Source organism: Apodemus sylvaticus, chromosome 17 (genome assembly GCF_947179515.1).
Source record: "Apodemus sylvaticus chromosome 17, mApoSyl1.1, whole genome shotgun sequence".
NCBI lineage: Eukaryota > Metazoa > Chordata > Mammalia > Rodentia > Muridae > Apodemus > Apodemus sylvaticus.
The window spans coordinates 9,221,230-9,241,795 of NC_067488.1; the positions used below are offsets into that span (position 1 = coordinate 9,221,230).

Consider the following 20,566-nt stretch of genomic DNA (forward strand, 5'->3'; position numbering starts at 1 on the left):
AGGTGGCACTATTAAAGTTCCAAGTTATCTCCTACAACCATTACGTGTATCTTTCATGCCACCGAGGTGAGATTGGATGGAAGGTAGAAAACATAAAAAGTAAAACAAATTAAGTAAAGTTGTAGAAAGTATTGGGTAGAAACCGTGTTGTGGGGAGGAAAGTGAAGATTGTGTCCTATTGGGGCATCATGTCAGAAGAGCAATTAATAGTTAAAAGAAATCTAGAACACAGGGTAGAAGATTCAGAACAGCAGGAAGCAGGAGAAGTTCTAAATGGTTAATACTGTATTTGGGAACTCAACTATGTGTTGGCAATGTTATATAGGGGTGACACTTTGACAGGAGAATAAAAAACCTACTGGAGAGCAGATAGATGGCAAAATGATTTACTTACCAGGGTGAGGGAATTGTAGCATTATAGAGCTGGAGATTTTGCCATACCTTCAGGTTGACTCTAGAGTGCTAAGCATCCCAGTCAATATGCAGCAGTGATATGTTGCAAAATTATTCAGCAGATTTCATGAGCAATGGGGCTGTGTAATTTCTCTTTTTGTGAGGGAATTCTTGCTCTGAGAGAAAGAAATGGAAAAATAACAAGAGGAATAAGAAGAAGAAACTTAAAATAATACAAAGTCAATAAAGTTCACCTTGGAAACAGCTGAAATGTGATGGTTACTCAAGCAGGATGGGTTGCTCAGCTTTGTCGTAGATGAAGACTCAAAATGCTAAGTGTACAGCTATAGGCACTAAACACACGTTTTCAAAGTTGAGAATATTTAGATGTCAAGGAGGTTGGCACTGGGACATCTGGAGCTGACACTGCTAGCAGTGAATCTACATCCTGGTTGTAAGGCATTAACCACTGTTTACAACTCAGTGACTCATTTATCCTTTTCATCACTGATAGGAATTAATCATCATGCTTACCTCCCAGAGAGTTTAGAAACTAATGAGCAGACTCCATCTTGTACATGTGATTAGGTCTTAATTACTACCAAGTACAGTGATGTAAAATTGTAATCCCTTTAGTCAGTACCTTAGAGGCTGAAGGGCGGCTATCCTGTCAGCACTGAAGGAAGTATGACATGAGGGATGATAAAGGGAAGGGAATAGAGGGGAAAGAAGAGATCAAATTAATAAATAAATAGATTTTAGCAACACCCAAATCAACATTAAATGATGATCACATAATAATTGACATAAATACTCAGATTCTATTCTTTCTGTTCTATTTGGCCAAACCTGTCTTCATCACCAGGTCTGGTTATTTTTAATTGTACCTAATATTATTCATCAACCTCTTTGATATTATTTACTTTAAATTACTTTATGTACTTCCCCTAATGGAACAATTAATATGTCAAATACCTTATAGTTCCTTGTCTGAGATTCTTTTTTGTAAAAATGTCTCAGGTGAATTTTAGCAGATAGCTGGCAGGCTGATGTTGCACATTCTGTCTAAAAAAAGGACCTCCCAGAGCCATCAGTAGTGACTCAGTGAGCGTAACAACCTCTGTCTCCAGCAAGAAAAGTCAAGAAAAGGAATCATGGCCATGAGAAAGGGCGAAAATGGGTAGAGGGACCCAGGATTCCGATTTTTTTTTTTTTTAAGGAATATTGAGAGGTGGCTACTATTGTACCCATATCAGAAGGCAGTTATATAGAGAAAAATTCTCATAATCAATTTAATTTGTTTTTTAATGTTTCTCCTTTTTTTATTCGATATATTTTTATTTACATTTCAAATGATTTCCCCTTTTCTAGCCCCCTACTCCCCGAAAGTCCCGCAAGCCCCCTTCTCTCCCCCGATTATTATAATCGGAATAATAAAAGATTCCGGTTATTAATGACCAGTTCCACACAGTCAGGCAACTGTAACACAATGGAAGCAAGTTCCCCTTTTATTTTCAGGTGTGTCTTATAAGAACTTTCACCACCTCCTGCAGCTCTCTGCTCCATCAATAATCAACATTTGTTAGGAGCTCATTGCCCGGGCTCTGCTTGAAGCCATTTCAAAGATAGAATGCCTGTCCAGAAGATTTACTACTGGGACCTACATTTCTAACAAAATGAGATGCAAAATCTGCTAGGCCGTTTGCTTGCTGCTCTTCGACTGAGGCCTTGATTTATGTGTCCGACTTATTTCCATGTCCGGATTAGTAAAGATCCGTGTTCCAATTTCTATTGTTGTCTGGATTATACAATAAGCCATTAGTGTTTTAAATCCATTTTTCTTTTTTAGAATCATTAAATCTTATGCTATGCCTATAGAAAATTCTCCAGAGCCATCTAATTTAGACTTTTACAGCGTTTTCTGGTAAAATTCTAATTTTAAAACTTGTCTTGGAAATTCATGCTTAGCAGAAATAAGAAAGTTTTGAATTTTTTTGAGTCTGAGTATGAACCTCAACTATAAATTGGAGGAATAAAAGGAGACTGGAAACAGTGGTGTGGTCATCAATCTGCCACACTGTGTATTTGTCCCTACTTGCTGAGGATTATTATATATTATGCTGAGGGTAACACTTCAGCTTCTTCCTGTGAACATGATCTGCCAAAAGTGCTACCAAAAAAGAATAATGTTCTAGAGGAACCCAAAGTTTATGTGAAAATTTTAACCTACTTATAATTTTAGTTGTTTGCACGCAGTTTGTTGAGGAACAATTACTTCATTGTACTCTCAGTAGTTCAATGCCTTTGGGTGGTATACATGCTTAGCTCTGATGTGCTCAGCTAGAATCTCAATTTCCTTTCCTCTGTGACATTGACAGGGATGTCCCTCTTCTTTGGGGATTAAGATTTCAGTCCCAAAGCTTAGACCAGCATCCAGGCAACCAAGTAACCAGTTCTTTCAAAGGGCCCATTTCTTGCTCATTATGTAGATGCAGGCAGAACAGTTTCCCCTTCTTCATGGATAGGTAATATTTTATTACCTTATTTAAACAATCTAATGGACTCAAATGGAATCTGAGAGAATTTGTCTTCGTCATCCCTCTTTGGGTCACATTTTGCTAATACGGAACTTTAATTACAACTAGAAACAAGTAACCAAGATAAAGTACGCATTTGAGATTGAAGAGATTTATGACTTCCTAAATTTAGGAAAATATAAAGACACATTAAAATAGACTACTCTGCAGTATTTTATGCATCCAGTATACATTTCTTATACATGATCCCTGTGCTAGTCCACATGGCTGGTTAAAGACACAAAGTAAGTACAGCAATACAGCTGGGAAATACAGCAAATACGCCATGCTCCTTCATGATGCTCACAGCCTGGCTGAGATTCTCCATGTCCTTTAACACATCCATTCCCCTGGACCATTCAGTTATTAAACTCTACTTTCTCATTTCTTCTCTTTTTGTAACTATGGTAAAATAAGGTACTTAGATTAGATGGCATCAAAGATTTCTGTAGTGTAGTGTCATGTAAAGAGAGAAATCAAGTCTGTCAGAGATGGCCGAGCTAATGGCGTCTTCCCCATGTACCTTTCAGTTCAACGAAAGCAGCTGTAATGTTCATTCATCTACATCAATAACTAAATTAATTTTTTATTAATTTAAAATATTTTATGTCTCTTTGATAATGACTTGCATTATTTAATTATTTTTACCCTCCCTCCCATAACTCTTCCCAGATTGACTTCCTTTCTCTCTCTCCACTCAGATCCTTGTCCTTCTGTGTGCCTTCATGGCCAGTGTGGAGCCTAAATATTCTTGGGTATGTGGTCTTCTACTAGGTTCTTGTCACATATCATGGCTACATTCTTAGGAAAAATGATCCTCTCTATTCCAGCAACTGACAGTTGCCCATAGCTCTTTGTCTAATGGCCCAATTCTCCTTTCAATGCTGGCATATGGTCTTTCTTGGGCCTGTATAATTCTTTTGCATGTTATCAAAAGTGCTGTGAAATTATATATATATATATATATATATATATATATATATATATATTCCATTTATGGCTCTATATTCTGCATTCCGTTTTTCTTTGTACCTTGGCCAGCTATGCATCCCTGTGCTGATCACCATCTGTAATTCTGCAACTAGAATCCCCTCTAATGAGGGGTGAGAAAAGATGCCTTAATCTGTAGGTATAATAATAAGCCATTAGCATTGGTTTTGTTTGCTTGTTTGGTTTGATTTGGGGTTTTTTGTTGTTGTTGTTGTTGTCGTTGTTTTGTTTTAATTTAAAGATTTCTGTCTGACCTCCCGCAGTGCCTTCCCCCATCCTGATCCCTCTCTCCTCTGAAAAAATGGAGGTCCCTGTTGGCATCCCTCTACCCCAGCACACAGGGCTAGGCAACTGCTAGGGGAATAGATTCCACAGACAGGCAACAGCTCTAGACAGCTCTCTCTAATTGTTATGAGCCCACATGAAGACTGACCTGCATATTTGATGCCTATGTGCAGGGGGGTCAAGGTCCATTGGGTCCTTGACCCAAGAGCATTTCCAAGAGTTCTCATTTGCTCTTTGGTATGTGATTCAATCTCTGAAATCTCCTAAGGGTCCAGGTTAGCTGAATCCATTAGTCTTCCCATGTTGTTCCCATCCACTTCAGGTCCCCAATTCTTCCCCCAACTCTTCCATAAGGGTCCCCCAGCTTTACCCATTGTTTGACTGTGGCTCTCTGCATCTGAGTCAGCTGCCAGGTAGAGCCTCTGAGAGGACAAACAATCTACACTTCTGTCTGCAAGCATAGCAGAGTATCATGAATAGTGTCAGAAATCGGTGCTTGCCCATAGGTCTGTAACTGGGGGTTATTGGTTGGCCGTTCCCTCAGTCTTTGCTCCATCCCCCATTCCTTCGTTTCCTGAAGGCAGGTTAAATTTGGGGTATACATCTGTGGGTTGACATCCTCATCACTCCACTGGTGGTCCTGCCTGGCTACAAGAGGTGGCCTCCTCAGGTTCTACATCCTCTCTGCTATGATCTCAGCCATGGTCACCCCCATTGATTCCTGGGATCCTCCCTCCTCCATAGGTCTCTGGAACATCTCTGAGATGCCCTCTCCAACCCTGTCAGCCACAGATTTCCATTTGTTCTCATGGTTGGTCATCTCTCATATCTCTCCCTACACCTGTTCCTGAATCCCTTATTCCCCTTCCTATTCCCTCTCCTACCAAGTTCCCTCCCTCCATCTTTGTATTATGACTATTTTATTCCCCCTTCTAAGTGAGACTCAAGCATCCTTGCTTGGGCCTTTCTTCTTCGTTAACTGCTTTGGGTCTGTGGAGTGTAGCATGGGTATCCAGTATTGTATGGCTAATATCCACTTATAAGCAAGTACATACATGTTGTTTGGGGGCTGTGTTACCTCACTCAGGATGATATTCTCAAGTTCCATCCATTTGCCTGCAAAAGTCATCATGTCTTGGGTTTTGATAGCTAAATAGTATTACATTTCATAGATGTATCATATATTCTTTATCCATTCTTCAGTTTAGGGACATGTGGGTTGTTTCCAATTTCTGGCTATTACAAATAAAGCTGCTACAAACATAGTTGAGCAAGTGTCCCAATGGTATGATATCTTTTGGATATATACCCAGGAATGGCATAGCTGGATTTTGAGGAAGAGCTATTTCCAGTTTTCTAAAGAAACTGCCAAATTGATTTCCAAAGTGGTTGTACAAGTTTTTACTCCCACCAGCAATGGAGGAGTATTCCCCTTGCTCTACATCTCTGCCAGCATGTGCTATCATTTGAATTTTCAATATTAGCCATTCTAAGACAGAATCTCATAGTCATTTTGATTTGTATTAACCTGATGATTAAAGACATTGAACGATTCTTTAAGTGTTTCTTGGCCATGTGAGACTCCTCATGAGAATTCTGTTTGGTTCTCTATCCCATTTTTAAAGTGGTGTTTAACTTCTTGAGGGCTTTATAAACTTAGGATATTAGCCCTATGTCAGATGGAATGTTGGTGAAGACCATTTTCCAATCTGTAGGCTGCTGTTTTGTCCTAATGACAATGTCCTTTGCCTTACAGAATCTTTTCAGTTTCATAAGGTCTCATTTACCAATTGTTGATGTTAGAGCCCGAGCTCTTGGTGTTCGTTCAGCAAGTTGTCCCCTGTACCAATCATTTCAAAGCTTTTCACCACCTTCTGTTCTATTAGTCTTAGTGTATCCATTTTTTTGTTGAAGTCTGTTATCTACATAGACTTGAGTTTAGTGCAGGGTGATAGATGTGGATCATTTGCATTCTTCTCCATGCAGACCTTTTGTTAGTCCAGCACCATTTGTTGAAGATGCTTCCTTTTTCCAGTGTGTGTGTGTGTCTCTGTGTGTGTGTGTATGTGAGTGTGTGTGTCTGTGTATGTGTGTGTGTGTGTGTGTCTGTGTGTGTGTGTATGTGTCTGTGTGTGTGTGTGTCTCTGTGTGTGTGTCTGTGTGTGTGTGTGTGTGTGTGTGTGTGTGAGTGTGAGTGTATTTTCTGCCATAATCTTTCTTTAGGATCTTTTCTTTCTTTAGGATTGCTATTTTATTGTTGCCCTTTCTGTTACATGCATGTCCACATCAGCTGTTAAAGGTACAATACATTCCACAGTTGAGTACCACTTTCTGTAACTGAACAGGCAAAGAAATTACACTGAACATCAGCATCTGGCAGTATTTTTTTGGGGGAAAAAAGTGACTAAAATGGGTTTAAATTGATTAACACTATTAAATCACATTTAATATTTGTTACTACATGATTCAATACAGCTATACAATACAATTATACAAAAATGTGTTAACATCAAAGAATACAACCAAAATTAAGATAGCAAAGAAAACCTATATAACTTTTTTTAAGGAAAAATACTTTTGAAGTATGCATGTAACTGCTCATTCTTTTAAAGAAATCTACCACAAGCAAAGTTATCAACCTCCAGAAAAATCACACAGCATTACTAAGCATATCCCCAAAAAGTGTACAATATGCACACTTGAAAAACACAAAATTGAAAAAAATTGTAAGCAACAAGTGAGCTTCATATTTATAAGAATGTGAAAAGAAGTCCCATTTTTAGCACTGTTGTATAAAGAATTGTCTTTTGATGTGAAGTTCATGAATTGTCCTCCTGTTGGGACCACACTTTACAAAAACACCTTGTTTTTGAAATGAGATTACAGAGCAAGATAGAACATCTTAGCGATGTCATCTTATTAAAGTATTTTTTAAATTTTTACTACTTTATCAAAACATGTCCCTTAAGTGTGTAGGATTTATTTTTAAAATTCTTCCTAAAAATAATATACAAAGGAGAGGCATATTTATTCCCAATCACACTCCTGAAGAAGTTTCCCAGGGTCGAGAAGGTCTTCTCTCTTCTTTTCACTGGTTGTTTTTTGGCTTTAGCGTGTGTGTTAAGATGTGAGATTTCAGGTTAGTTGACTGAGCAAACTTCTTGTTACAGCCGTCGAAGGGGCACACATAGGGTCTGTCTCCCGTATGGATCTGCCCATGTTCGGCTCCTGGGCTGCAGGAGGGAGGGCGGGTGAAGAGGCGGCCTGCCCATTGTGTGTTTTTAATCTTCTTTGTCAAAAATCAAATGTCCATAGGTGTGTGGGTTTATTTCTGGGTCTTCTATTCGATATTCCTACACCAATACCGTGAAGATTTTATGACTATTGCTCTGTATGACTATTGCTTGAGGTCAGGGATGGCGATACCTGCAGAAGTTCTTTTATTTATCAGGAGTGTTTTAGCTGTCTTGGGTTTTGTTTTTTGTTTTTTGTTTTTAATTTTTGCTTTTGGTAAGATGGCCATTTTCACTATGCCAGTCCTACTGTTAAATGATCATGGCAGATCTTTCTATCTTCTGATATCTTTCTCAATTTCTTTCTGCAATTCTTGTAATGACTTGTAATTCTTGTCATGTAGGCCTTAAGCTGTAGGTATAAGGATAAGCCATTAGGAATTGTGTGGATTTTTTTAAAACTGTGTTGATTTAGCAGAATAATAATATTAGTTCTTTCTTAGGGTCTATAGTTGGTTTGACCGTAAGTTCTTAGCCAAGTCATGGTGCTGGGTTCCATTGTAAGGGTAGTTAGTTGCTATCACTACATTCATGCCACTCTTGGACATTGCTTTCCAGGATGGTCTCCACAGTAGCTCACCATGATCACAGCTAGGTGAGATTAATTATTGGGCTTCTCTTCTAGCACTGTACGGAGTACCTTCTAGAATGGCGAAAGCCACCCAGAAACCACAAAGCTACTATGTACCACCAGCTTTATTTCTCTATGTTTTATGGCTAACGTATATATTGTCTTCAGCAGTAAAGTCTTACCATCAAGTTCTAGGAAGAACACTTGTAATATTTGGGAGTTTTTTGGATCATATTGGCCAAAGGAATTAATATTCTTTTCATTTTCCTTATCAGGATACCCTTATGATTTTACCCACTTAAATAAAACCTTTAAAATATTAGCTATGTCTAGTACATAATTGCAATTTTCATATTATTTTTCTATAATTTTTGCAGTTGAGACAGACATTGTGAAATTAAATCCATTTTCCAGTCATTTCTTATGTTATTTCATATTTTATGTTAGCATTTTCATCTCTACAGATAGGTTAGCTCTGCCTCCCCCAGCAGCCACAGCCTTCTGAACAGGAATTCCAGACCTCAGTGCTAGCCACAATCTCCCCCACCTAGGGTGGAGAGCTTCAACCATGGTGAAGCCCATTGTTCTTCTAGTTGTACAAGTACCTGAATTAAGCAGGCTACCCGCCTATCAGTGGAGTTGACACCCACTGAGCAGACCCTCAAGCTTGGGGGAAGGGTTTCTGCCCCCAACCTTAAATTCTTAGTCACCCATTAAGTTTTCTGAGTCTTGATCAGAAAACTTGTCTTGGCTCCTTATTTCTCTCCCAAGCCCATTGTATTTCAGCCCCAGCTTTCCTTCCAGATGACCCTTGTCCCCTTAGCTGCAGTTGGCTACAGTTAGCCATATTGGACATATTATACACACATTTTTAAAAACAGTTTTTTCTGTGTGTGTGTGTGTGTGTGTGTGTGTGTGTGTGTGCATGTGTGCGTGCGTGTGTGTGTGTGTGTGTGTGTGTGTGTGTGTGTGTGTATTGGAGCTGGAAATCAGGGCTTATAGAATGCTAAGCAAAAATGAGCTTCAAACTTAGCCAGATCTTCACAGATATATTTTATGAATACCTATTAAGAGTATAATCCTCTCATACAGATCTTTTATTTGTTTGGTTAGAGTCACACCAAGATACTTTATATTGTTTGTGGCTATTGTGAAGGGTGTCATTTCCCTAACTTCTTTCTCAGCCTGCTTATCCTTTGAGTATAGGAAGGTAACTGATTTGCTTGAGTTGATTTTATAACCAGCCACTTTGCTGAAGTTGTTTATCAGCTGTAGGAGTTCTCTGGTGGAGTTTTTTTTTGGGCCACTTAAGTAGACTGTCATATCATCTGCAAATAGTGGTAGTTTGACTTCTTCCTTTCCAATTTGTATACCTTTGACCTCCATATTTTGTTTAATTGCTCTAGCTAGAACTTCAAGTACTATATTGAAAAGATATGGAGAGAGAGGACAGCCTTGTCTAGTCCCTGATTTTAGTGGGATTGCTTCAAGTTTCTCTCCATTTAATTTGATGTTGGCTACTGGTTTGCTGTATATTGCTTTTACTATGCTTAGGTATGGGCCTTGAATTCCTGTTCTTTCCAAGACTTTTAGCATGAAAGGATGTTGAATTTTGTCAAATGCTTTTTCAGCATCTAATGAAATGATCATGTGGTTTTATTTCTTTGAGTTTATTTATGTAGTGGATTGCATTAATGGATTTCCTTATATTGAACCATCCCTGCATCCTTGGGATGAAGCCTACTTGATCATGGTTGATGATCATTTTGATGTGTTCTTGGATTCCATTGGCAAGAATTTTATTTAGTATTTTTGCATCGATATTCATAAGGGAAATTGGCCTGAAGTTCTCTTTCTTTGTTGGATCTTTGTGTGGTTTTGATATCAGCGTAATTGTGGCTTCATAGAACTAGTTGGGTAGTGTTCCTTCTGTTTCTATTTTGTGGAATAATTTGAAGAGTATTGGTGTTAGGTCTTCTTTGAAGGTCTGATAGAATTCTGCACTAAAGCCATCTGGTCCACTGCTTTTTTTGGTTGGGAGACTTTCTATGACTCCCCTTTATTTCCTTAGGGGTTATGGGACTATTTAGATGATCTATTTGATCCTGATTTAATTTTGGTGTTTGGTATCTGTCTAGGAAACTGTCCATTTCCTCCAGATTCTCTAGCTGTGTTGAGTATAGGCTTTTGTAGTAGGATCTGATGATTTTTTGAATTTCCTTAGTTTCTGGTGTTATAGCTCCCTTTTCATTTCTAATTTTGTTAATCTGGATACTTTCTCTGTGCCCTTTGGTTAGTCTGGCTAAGGGTTTATTTTCTTGTTGATTTTCTCAAAGAACCAGCTCCTGGTTTTGTTGATCATTTGTATGGTTCTCTTTGTTTCTACTTGATTGATTTCAGCCCTGAGTTTGAGGATTTCCTGTCTTCTACTCCTCCTAGGTGAATTAGCTTTTTTTTTTTTTGTTCAGGGATTTCAGGTATAAGCTGTTAGTGTATGCTCTCTCCATTTTCTTTTTGGAGGCACTCAGGTCTCTGAAGAAGGAAATCGAAGAAGACCTCAGAAAATAGAAAAATCTTCCATGCTCGTGGATTGGCAGGATTAACATAGTTAAAATGGCCATCTTGCGAAAAGCAATATACAGATTCAAGGCAATCCCCATCAAAATCCCAACTCAGTTCTTCATAGAGTTAGAAAAAGCAATTCTCAAATTCATTTGGAATAACAAAAAACCCAGGATAGCTAAAACTATTCTCAACAGTAAAAGAACTTCTGGAGGAATCAATATCTGAGACCTCAAGCAATACTACAGAGCAACAGTGTTAAAAACTGCATGGTATTGGCATAGTGACAGGCAAATGGACCAATGGAATAGAATTGAAGACCCAGAAATGAATCCACACACCAATGGCCACTTGATCTTCGACAAAGGAGCTGAAAACATCCAGTGGAAAAAAGATATCCTTTTCAACAAATGGTGGTATTCCAACTGGAAGTCAGCATGCAGAAGAATGCAAATTGACCCATTCTTATCTCCTTGTACTAAGCTCAACTCCAAGTGGATCAAGGACCTCCACCTAAAACCAGACACACTGAAACTAATAGAAAAGAAACTGGGGAAGACCCTTGAGGACATGGGCACAGGGGAAAAGTTCCTGAATAGAACACCAATAGCTTATGCTCTAAGATCAAGAATTGACAAATAGGACCTCAAAAAATTACAAATTTCTGTAAGGCAAAGGACCCTGTCAAAAGGACAAAACAGCAACCAACAAATTTGGAAAAGATTTTCACCAACCCTACATCTGACAGAGGGCTAATATCCAATATACACAAAGAACTCAAAGAACCCAAGGAACCAAATAGCCCTATTAAAAAATGGGGTACAGAGATAAACAAAGAATTTTCACCCGAAGAAATTCAGATGGCTGAGAGGCACCTTAAGAAATGTTCAACATCATTAGTCATTAGGGAAATGCAAATCAAAACAACCCTGAGATTTCACCTCACACTAGTCAGAATGGCTAAGGATGAAAACTCAGGAGACAGCAGATATTGGTTGGGATGTGGGGAAAGAGGAACACTGCTCCACTGCTGGTAGGAGTATAAGATGGTACAACCACTCTGGAAATCAGTCTGGCGATTCCTCAGAAAAGTGGACATGACACTTCCAGAGGACCCTGCTATACCTCTCCTGGGCACATACCCAGAGGATTCCCCTGAATGCAATAAGGACACATGTTCCACTATGTTCATTCCAGCCTTATTTATAATAGCCAGAAGCTGGAAAGAACCCAGGTGTCCCTCAGTCGAGGAATGGATACAGAAAATGTGGTATATTTACACAATGGAGCACTACTCAGCAGTTAAAAACAATGAATTCATGAAATTTTTAAGCAAATGGTTGGAACTGGAAAATATAATCCTAAGTGAGGTAACCCAAACCCAAAAGAATACACATGGAATGCATTCACGTATAAGTGGATATTAATTTTCCCAGAAGCCCTGAATACCCAAGACACAGTTAGCATATCAAATGACTTCCATGAAGAAGTAAGAAGAGGGCTCCGATCCTGGATAGGCTTGATCCAGTGTTGTAGGGGAGTACCGGGACAGAGAAAAGGGAGGGGGTAATTTGAAAATGGGTGGAGAGAAGAGGGCCTATGGGACATATGGGGAGGTGGGAACCGGGAAAGGGGAAAGCATTTGGAATGTAAACAAAGAATTTAGAAAACAAATAATAAAAAAAGAGTATAATCCTATAGGATACCAAATAGTGAAGGCTTTTGTATATTCTGTCCTACAAGGTCCTATTGATGAGCAACTATATATTGCTGAAAAATAGAAATAATGAGGCAATCAATATATTTACTAATCTGAGAGACACATAATTTGGCCAAGATGTCTTGACTCTAGGAAGACAAATTAAGGACAACTTCAAACAGTCTTTAGAAAGCATGAAGAGAGAAAATCAGAAAGATGTCAAAGGCGAGCGGTGTCAAAGTGGATAGATCCTCTGGCAAATCAACCATGCTCCTTACTGCAAAAGAAGGGTGATTAGTGGTTGTGCTATCCCAGTACCCATAGTGATGTTTATGACCGAGGATAAATGAGAGACTCAGAGGATGGTGAGTTGTAATGTGGTCTCAGCAGAATCTAGTACCCCCAGTAGTCACAGCCATACTCCACACACAACTGTGGTGCATTCACAAGTCTCAGGAGGAGGTACCAGTATGCTAGAGGTGAGTGTAATTGGAAAAATGGTGAGAAGAGATATGAAAAGTCAGACTGACAGTGGAAGCTAGGAGAACTGAGGCAGGGATCACCCTCAGGGCTTCATTAGAACGAGGGGACTCCAACTCTTACCTGTCACTCATTCAACTAAAGGAGTAAAGTTCTGGCCATAAGGTGAGGCGAGGATTAAAAAGAAGCAGACAGATCTGTATGTCCAAGAGTGTTGCAATGTGGTCATTGAGATAAAGAGGACTGGGTCTGTTCTTAAGGACCAGAGGGGAGGCATGAACACCCTCACAATGGAGAGGACAGGCAGAGGTGGCATAGGGAGCCAAATGCCACAAAAGTGACAAACTTCATGAAAATCAAGTCCTTGGTCATGTCCATGTCCATGGACATGTTGTCCATACACATAGAATCTCAAAACCTGAAAATATGAAATAGGATTTAAAAAGAAGTAGAATAAGTTAATCTTTTAAAAGTTCTCTTAAAATGTTAATTACATTTATTTGTATTATTATGAGCATATCTTTATTCTGGTGAGACATATGTCACTATTATCTCTCCTTGACATGGAATGCAGACAATGGGTTCATTTGGTCAAAAGGGCTCATTGCAGTGAAGACTGAACAACTTGTCTTCACACCATATTTGGAGTCAAAAATGTGGTAAAAATCTTCCTAACCACCCGTATTCTACAAAATCCCATAAAATCACAGACATGTGGGAGCCTTGGAATTCTAGTCTGCGTCTAGCTTTGCCTCTTTCTATCCTATAGGAGATATTTTTAAATATTAAAAATATTAATGAGTAATTATTTTGGACCTTTCCATTTGAAACAATCTCATTCCATCTGACTTCTAATGTGAGAAGTGATTTTAATAATGAAACACAAAAGATAAAGGGTGACATTATTAATGTATCATTATTTCTATTCCTGCCTGGGGACAGTCTATTCACTATTTACTTTCAATTTAATGGTATTCTTTGCTTTTGCCACAGTAATGCCATGCTTTAAAGCAGAAGCTGTTAACCCTCTTTTTAAAAAAGAAGTAAGAAGACATAAGAATCTCAGTAAACATCTTTTCCCTTCTCAGTACAGTCATTTTGACAAATTCTTTATGACTCCAAGTTCTTGTCAATATAGCAAACAGAACCTCCCCTGAGAGCCTGCCCTGGGGATATTCTCCCTCTAGTGGTGGGAGAGGGAAGTGACTTGGTTATTTTTACTGCCTAAGCTTTCGCTTTTGATAGGATGGTGACATGGATGGATCTTGCTTTCTTTCTTTCTTTTTTGGTTTAGGCATCTCGTGGTATCTACTTATGGGGGTCTTATGTGCGTTTCTTGTTATTTCTGAGTATTCCTCATGCCGAGAAACGACACGAATAGTACAAAGTTTGTGTCAGGAGGGGTCGCTGCCTTGGATTGTCTATCCAGATGGTTAGCCTCACGAGGCTTGTCATAGTTTGAACTGTATGGTGTGGCCTTATGTCCTCTCTAGTTGAGTCCACAGTAAACTAATGTAAATAACAGAGATAATACCACAGAGAAGACTCTAAGCCGTTACGAGGACAAAAGACTCTGCTTCCTCTGGTTTGATACACTCAGTCTTAAAATATTCCATCCTATCCAGCAACTATACTATAAGAATTTCAAGGAACATGGAAAACTGTACACAAGACTTACAGTTTATATAGGCTTTGTTTCTTTGGTTTTGTTTTTCGAGACAGGGTTTGAGACTACATCTTTAAAACATGAGCCTTAGCGGTGTGCATATAAAGGCCATAGCAAGCAATTATCTGAGCCTAGGCAATCCATGAAGTCATGAAAAATAATAAAATTGTTGTTTCTTTAAATCATTAATTTAGAGGTAGCTGCTATACACCAGAAGATAGCCAAGACTCTATCTCCAGTGACAGTCTTGGATCTTTTCAGCGTTCTCTTACCGCTTCTAGCTCTGGCTTGATAATTTTTCCCTCCATAGTTTTTATATTTCTATATAATCCTGTTTGATTTCAACTGAACTGAAATCTAAAGAGACAGGTGTACTTGTACATTTTGAAAATTTTACTCAAGTTCTTTTTGGGTAAGGTGGTAATGTGCTTAAAGCGCCTGGTTTAATTGTGGCAATATTATATTTGTGGGGTTTTTTTTTTTAACGTTTTCATTTGTCTCACTCATTGTTAAATTAATTATTTACATCATTATTAAATTATTTAAGTAAACATTTTTGGAAAAATAAATTTACAAAGTACTCAAAATGATTCTTCATTTTTGATGGTTCCAATAATAAGGCAAATAAAATAACGACTTCAGCTGTAACAGTTGGGCGCATAGTCTGGGACCTTGCTTCAGTGCATTGGCAGTCAGAGGGATTCCACTGTGAAGCTCACTGTCTTCCTGTGACTAATTTTCAGGTCACCCCGCCACCACCACCACCACCAAGTTCCTATATTCCTTGATCTGTCTGCAACATAGAGTAACTGTTTGACTTTTTTTTCTGGTCCATCCTCCTCTCCCAGGCAATTCTCCCAAGTTGCTGAATAGAAAGAACCGGACTTATCTGCCCACATTTCCACAATCTCAGAGATCACTTCTTTTTACCTAAAGGTCAGGCTTGATGGTAGCTGTTAGTTATCTAACTCTGTCTGCTCAACTCACCTTGCAGACCCAACTCCTTATTCCTTTTCTGTGAAGAGTCTTTTGTTGCTGCTGTATAGAATGGTCTCTCTTCTAATTTATTTTCCATATCTGTGTGCTCATGTTTGCTAAACATCTCAAAATTTGCCTTGATAAAAGGAGCATGTGAACCAATTGTTTAACCAATTAATTTCCAAGCTTCAAGGACAAATTGCATGCCCTGGGGAACCTCACTTCAAACATCTTCTTCTACATTTAGCTGTGCAAATGATTTTATTTACAAAATAATTACTACTAATCCATGCCTATGAAATCAATTCTTTTTTTTTTATTATTCGATATAATTTATTTACATTTCAAATGATTTCCCCTTTTCTAGCCCCCCCACTCCCCGAGAGTCCCGCAAGCCCCCTTCTCTTCCCCTGTCCTCCCACCCACCCCTTCCCACTTCCCCGTTCTGGTTTTGCTGAATACTGTTTCACTGAGTCTTTCCAGAACCAGGGGCCACTCCTCCTTTCTTCTTGTACCTCATTTGATGTGTGGATTATGTTTTGGGTATTCCAGTTTTCTAGGTTAATATCCACTTATTAGTGAGTGCATACCATGATTCACCTTTTGAGTCTGGGTTACCTCACTTAGTATGATATTCTCTAGCTCCATCCATTTGCCTAAGAATTTCATGAATTCATTGTTTCTAATGGCTGAATAGTACTCCATTGTGTAGATATACCACATTTTTTGCATCCACTCTTCTGTTGAGGGATACCTGGGTTCTTTCCAGCATCTGGCAATTACAAATAGGGCTGCTATGAACATAGTAGAACATGTATCCTTATTACATGGTGGGGAGTCTTCTGGGTATATGCCCAGGAGTGGTATAGCAGGATCTTCTGGAAGTGAGGTGCCCAGTTTTCGGAGGAACCGCCAGACTGATTTCCAGAGTGGTTGTACCAATTTGCAACCCCACCAGCAGTGGAGGAGTGTTCCTCTTTCTCCACACCCTCTCCAACACCTGCTGTCTCCTGAATTTTTAATCTTAGCCATTCTGACTGGTGTAAGATGAAATCTTAGGGTTGTTTTGATTTGCATTTCCCTAATGACTAATGAAGTTGAGCATTTTTTAAGATGCTTCTCCGCCATCCGAAGTTCTTCAGGTGAGAATTCTTTGTTTAACTCTGTACCCCATTTTTTAATAGGGTTGTTTGGTTTTCTGGAGTCTAACTTCTTGAGTTCTTTATATATATTGGATATTAGCCCTCTATCTGATGTAGGATTGGTGAAGATCTTTTCCCAATTTGTTGGTTGCCGATTTGTCCTCTTGATGGTGTCCTTTGCCTTACAGAAACTTTGTAATTTTATGAGGTCCCATTTGTCAATTCTTGCTCTTAGAGCATACGCTATTGGTGTTCTGTTCAGAAACTTTCTCCCTGTGCCGATGTCCTCAAGGGTCTTCCCCAGTTTTTTTTCTATTAGCTTCAGAGTGTCTGGCTTTATGTGGAGGTCCTTGATCCATTTGGATTTGAGCTTAGTACAAGGAGACAAGGATGGATCAATTCGCATTCTTCTGCATGCTGACCTCCAGTTGAACCAGCACCATTTGTTGAAAAGGCTATCTTTTTTCCATTGGATGTTTTCAGCCTCTTTGTCGAGGATCAAGTGGCCATAGGTGTGTGGGTTCATTTCTGGATCTTCAATCCTGTTCCATTGATCCTCCTGTCTGTCACTGTACCAATACCATGCAGTTTTTAACACTATTGCTCTGTAGTATTGCTTGAGGTCAGGGATACTGATTCCCCCAGATTTCCTTTTGTTGCTGAGAATAGTTTTAGCTATCCTGGGTTTTTTGTTGTTCCAGATGAATTTGATAATTGCTCTTTCTAGCTCTGTGAAGAATTGAGTTGGGATTTTGATGGGTATTGCATTGAATCTGTATAGTGCTTTAGGCAAAATGGCCATTTTAACTATATTGATTCTGCCGATCCATGAGCATGGGAGGTTTTCCCATTTTTTGAGGTCTTCTTCCATTTCCTTCTTCAGAGTCTTGAAGTTCTTGTCATACAGATCTTTCACATGTTTGGTAAGAGTCACCCCAAGATACTTTATACTGTTTGTGGCTATTGTGAAGGGGGTCATTTCCCTAATTTCTTTCTCAGCCTGCTTATCCTTTGAGTATAGGAAGGCCACTGATTTGCTTGAGTTGACTTTATAACCTGCCACTTTGCTGAAGTTGTTTATCAGCTGTAGGAGCTCTCTAGTGGAGTTCTTTGGGTCACTTAGGTAGACGATCATGTCGTCTGCAAATAATGATAGTTTGACTTCTTCCTTTCCAATTTGTATCCTTTTGACCTCCTTATGTTGTCGAATTGCCCGAGCTAGTACCTCAAGTACAATATTGAAAAGATAAGGAGAAAGGGGGCAGCCTTGTCTGGTCCCTGATTTCAGTGGGATTGCTTCAAGTTTCTCTCCATTTAGTTTGATGCTGGCTACCGGTTTGCTGTATATTGCTTTTACTATGTTTAGGTATGGGCCTTGAATTCCTGTTCTCTCCAAGACTTTAAGCATGAAGGGATGCTGAATTTTGTCAAATGCTTTTTCAGCATCCAATGAAATGACCATGTGGTTTTGTTCTTTGAGTTTGTTTATGTAGTGGATTGTATTGATGGATTTCCGTATATTGAACCAACCCTGCATTCCTGGGATAAAGCCTACTTGATCATGGTGGATGATCGTTTTGATGTGTTCAAAAAATATGGAACGCTTCACGAATTTGCGTGTCATCCTTGCGCAGGGGCCATGCTAATCTTCTCTGTATCGTTCCAATTTTAGTATATGTGCTGCCGAAGCGAGCACGAAATCAATTCTTAGATAACAAGTTAGATATTGTTGTTCAAAATATTTGTGCTGAGAAACTAATCTGTAGGAGCTTTTTATACTTGGAAGTGCTACAATGCAGACCTTTACCTCTTACCAGCAAGGATTTCTATCAGATGAGAAACTAGATACAGTCTCTGAGAGCCAATTATCACAATCCATTTTTTCTCTTTCTGAATTTGTCTCTTGTCCACTTGACATTTTTATATTTTTTACAAAGTAACCATTGCAGTCTCTATTTTGTTCCTAGTTCATGTCACATTAAAACTTTCATGAAAGTCTTGAAGGTCACCACCAACTTGTGGCTTATCATCTTGATACAACAGAACTGCCTCTTCACGACATTCTCCATTTAAATCCTGAAGTTTGTCTATTCATCATGACCCTGGTTCCTTAGTAAAGACAACACTAGTATAATGAAAAGTATTTTTGAACTGACACCAAGAAATAAAAAAACCCTTAAATATGTAGCAAGAGAATGCAGCAATTTAAGTCAAAAGACTTTACTAATGGCTTTTCTCTCCTTTTTTCTCCTACTCTTTCTCCTAAATAAATAAAAATAAACATATGAGACCTGAAGAACTGTGGAATGTGCATCTTTTAGTCACTCAAAAATCCATCATCAAGTTTGTGAAATAAATGGGTTAGTGTATTCATAATATTGTTAATATTTGAATAGGTTGTATTTTAATACATTGAAAGGTCGAGTAGAGGACAAAGGTGGTGTTTGTTCTCTAGATAGTGCCTGTGAGAAGTCTGTGTTACATTCAGGTGCATATGTTCCTTTATCAGTTGGCTTAAGTTTCGAATACAAAAGAGAAATTTGATTGAATATGTAAGTATAAAATCCACCAAGGGGTAAATCATATCCAAATGCCTGGGAATGAGTGAAAATATACAGGAAAATCAGAAGCATGAGAAAATAGGAAGCACAGATATGTGTCTGGGTATTTTCTCCAGGATGCAAATCAAAACTAGATCTCAATGCATATGATCCACTCAGGACCAGAGAGCTAAGGAACACTACCCAGAGTGAGTCATTAGGTCCATGAAAGTAGTCACAACTAATACAGAAATACATAAACTTAGCTAGAGAAAGGGGAGTGTGTTATCAAGTTAGAGTGTTTTACAGAAGCAATGGAGAAATGGAAAGTTTGACTCTGGAGTTCCACAGCGCCTATTTGTCATTTTCCCCCCTTCTTCTTCTTGATCATTAACCATTCCTCCTCATAAGGCCTCTGGCCAACAAAAGTGGAAAATGGGCTCATCTTCTTTCCATGTTAGTTTTCCAAACTTTCCAGCTGCTAGCCACAATGTAAAGTCTTAGGGAAGAACTGAAGCAAAATAGATATTGTTTCCAAAAGCACTTCCTGTGCTCAGCAGTCTTGAGTCCAAAGCCCTGTTGTGTGGAGACAGTGTAGTGAGATCTCCTTTCCCACTGAGTGCTGCCCCTTCTACTGTGACCTTAGCCCTGCCTCTTCATCCTCCTCAGAGTAAGAAGAAACTCGTTAACCAAAACAGGAATGTACACTTCCAGTTTGAAACATGTCTTCCCTGGTCTTATCTCCCACTCTCTCTCTCTAATAACATGAAATGGACACATGTCAGGGTTGGACTGCTTGTCAAGGTCTATATGAGATAGACCTTGTATTTATTCCCTATCACTGAAAAAACGAAGGAAACTGGCTTATAAAAATATTTGTTTCCACAAATGACACATTTTAAATAGTATAGCTTTAAGACATTGTAAGGTGTAAAGGATGTCTACAGCAGGAGTTTGTAGAAAGGGTGATATTAATACTTTTCTAAAGTTTTGCCCGCTCCACACATGTATTTACTTTCAGATTAGGGTATTTTCTTATGTACTTGGTACCTGATAAGACTTGTAAATACACTGTTGGATGTATGAGAAAGTATGACCTTATGTGTCTATTCCTTCATTGAAGACACCTTCTTCTTTTGTACATGGTGATGTACACTAGAAAAGTGTCAAGCTCTCCAGCCTCCACAGGATAATTCCTGATAAATCCAAGACAATGAGATTATGGAAATTCCCTATTTCTTGCCAAGTACCAACTTAGGAAGAGTCTTGGCATCCAACTCTGGCTTAGGGGACAGGAGTTGGAGAGTAACAAATATTGTTACCGAAAAGAAAGAAGAAAGTGATACTGGTGATCTTTGGGATTTTGTTTGGTGGAAATGGAGTGGCTAACA

General features: G+C 38.8%; 1 non-coding gene across 1 annotated transcript; it reads right to left on the bottom strand.

The window, feature by feature from the left end:
- Positions 1-18,224: 18,224 nt before the first annotated feature.
- On the bottom strand, positions 18,225-18,331 carry LOC127668283 (U6 spliceosomal RNA). Its single transcript, XR_007974054.1, has one exon. It is a non-coding gene; the product is annotated as a U6 spliceosomal RNA (small nuclear RNA).
- Between the last annotated feature and the right edge of the window lie 2,235 nt (positions 18,332-20,566).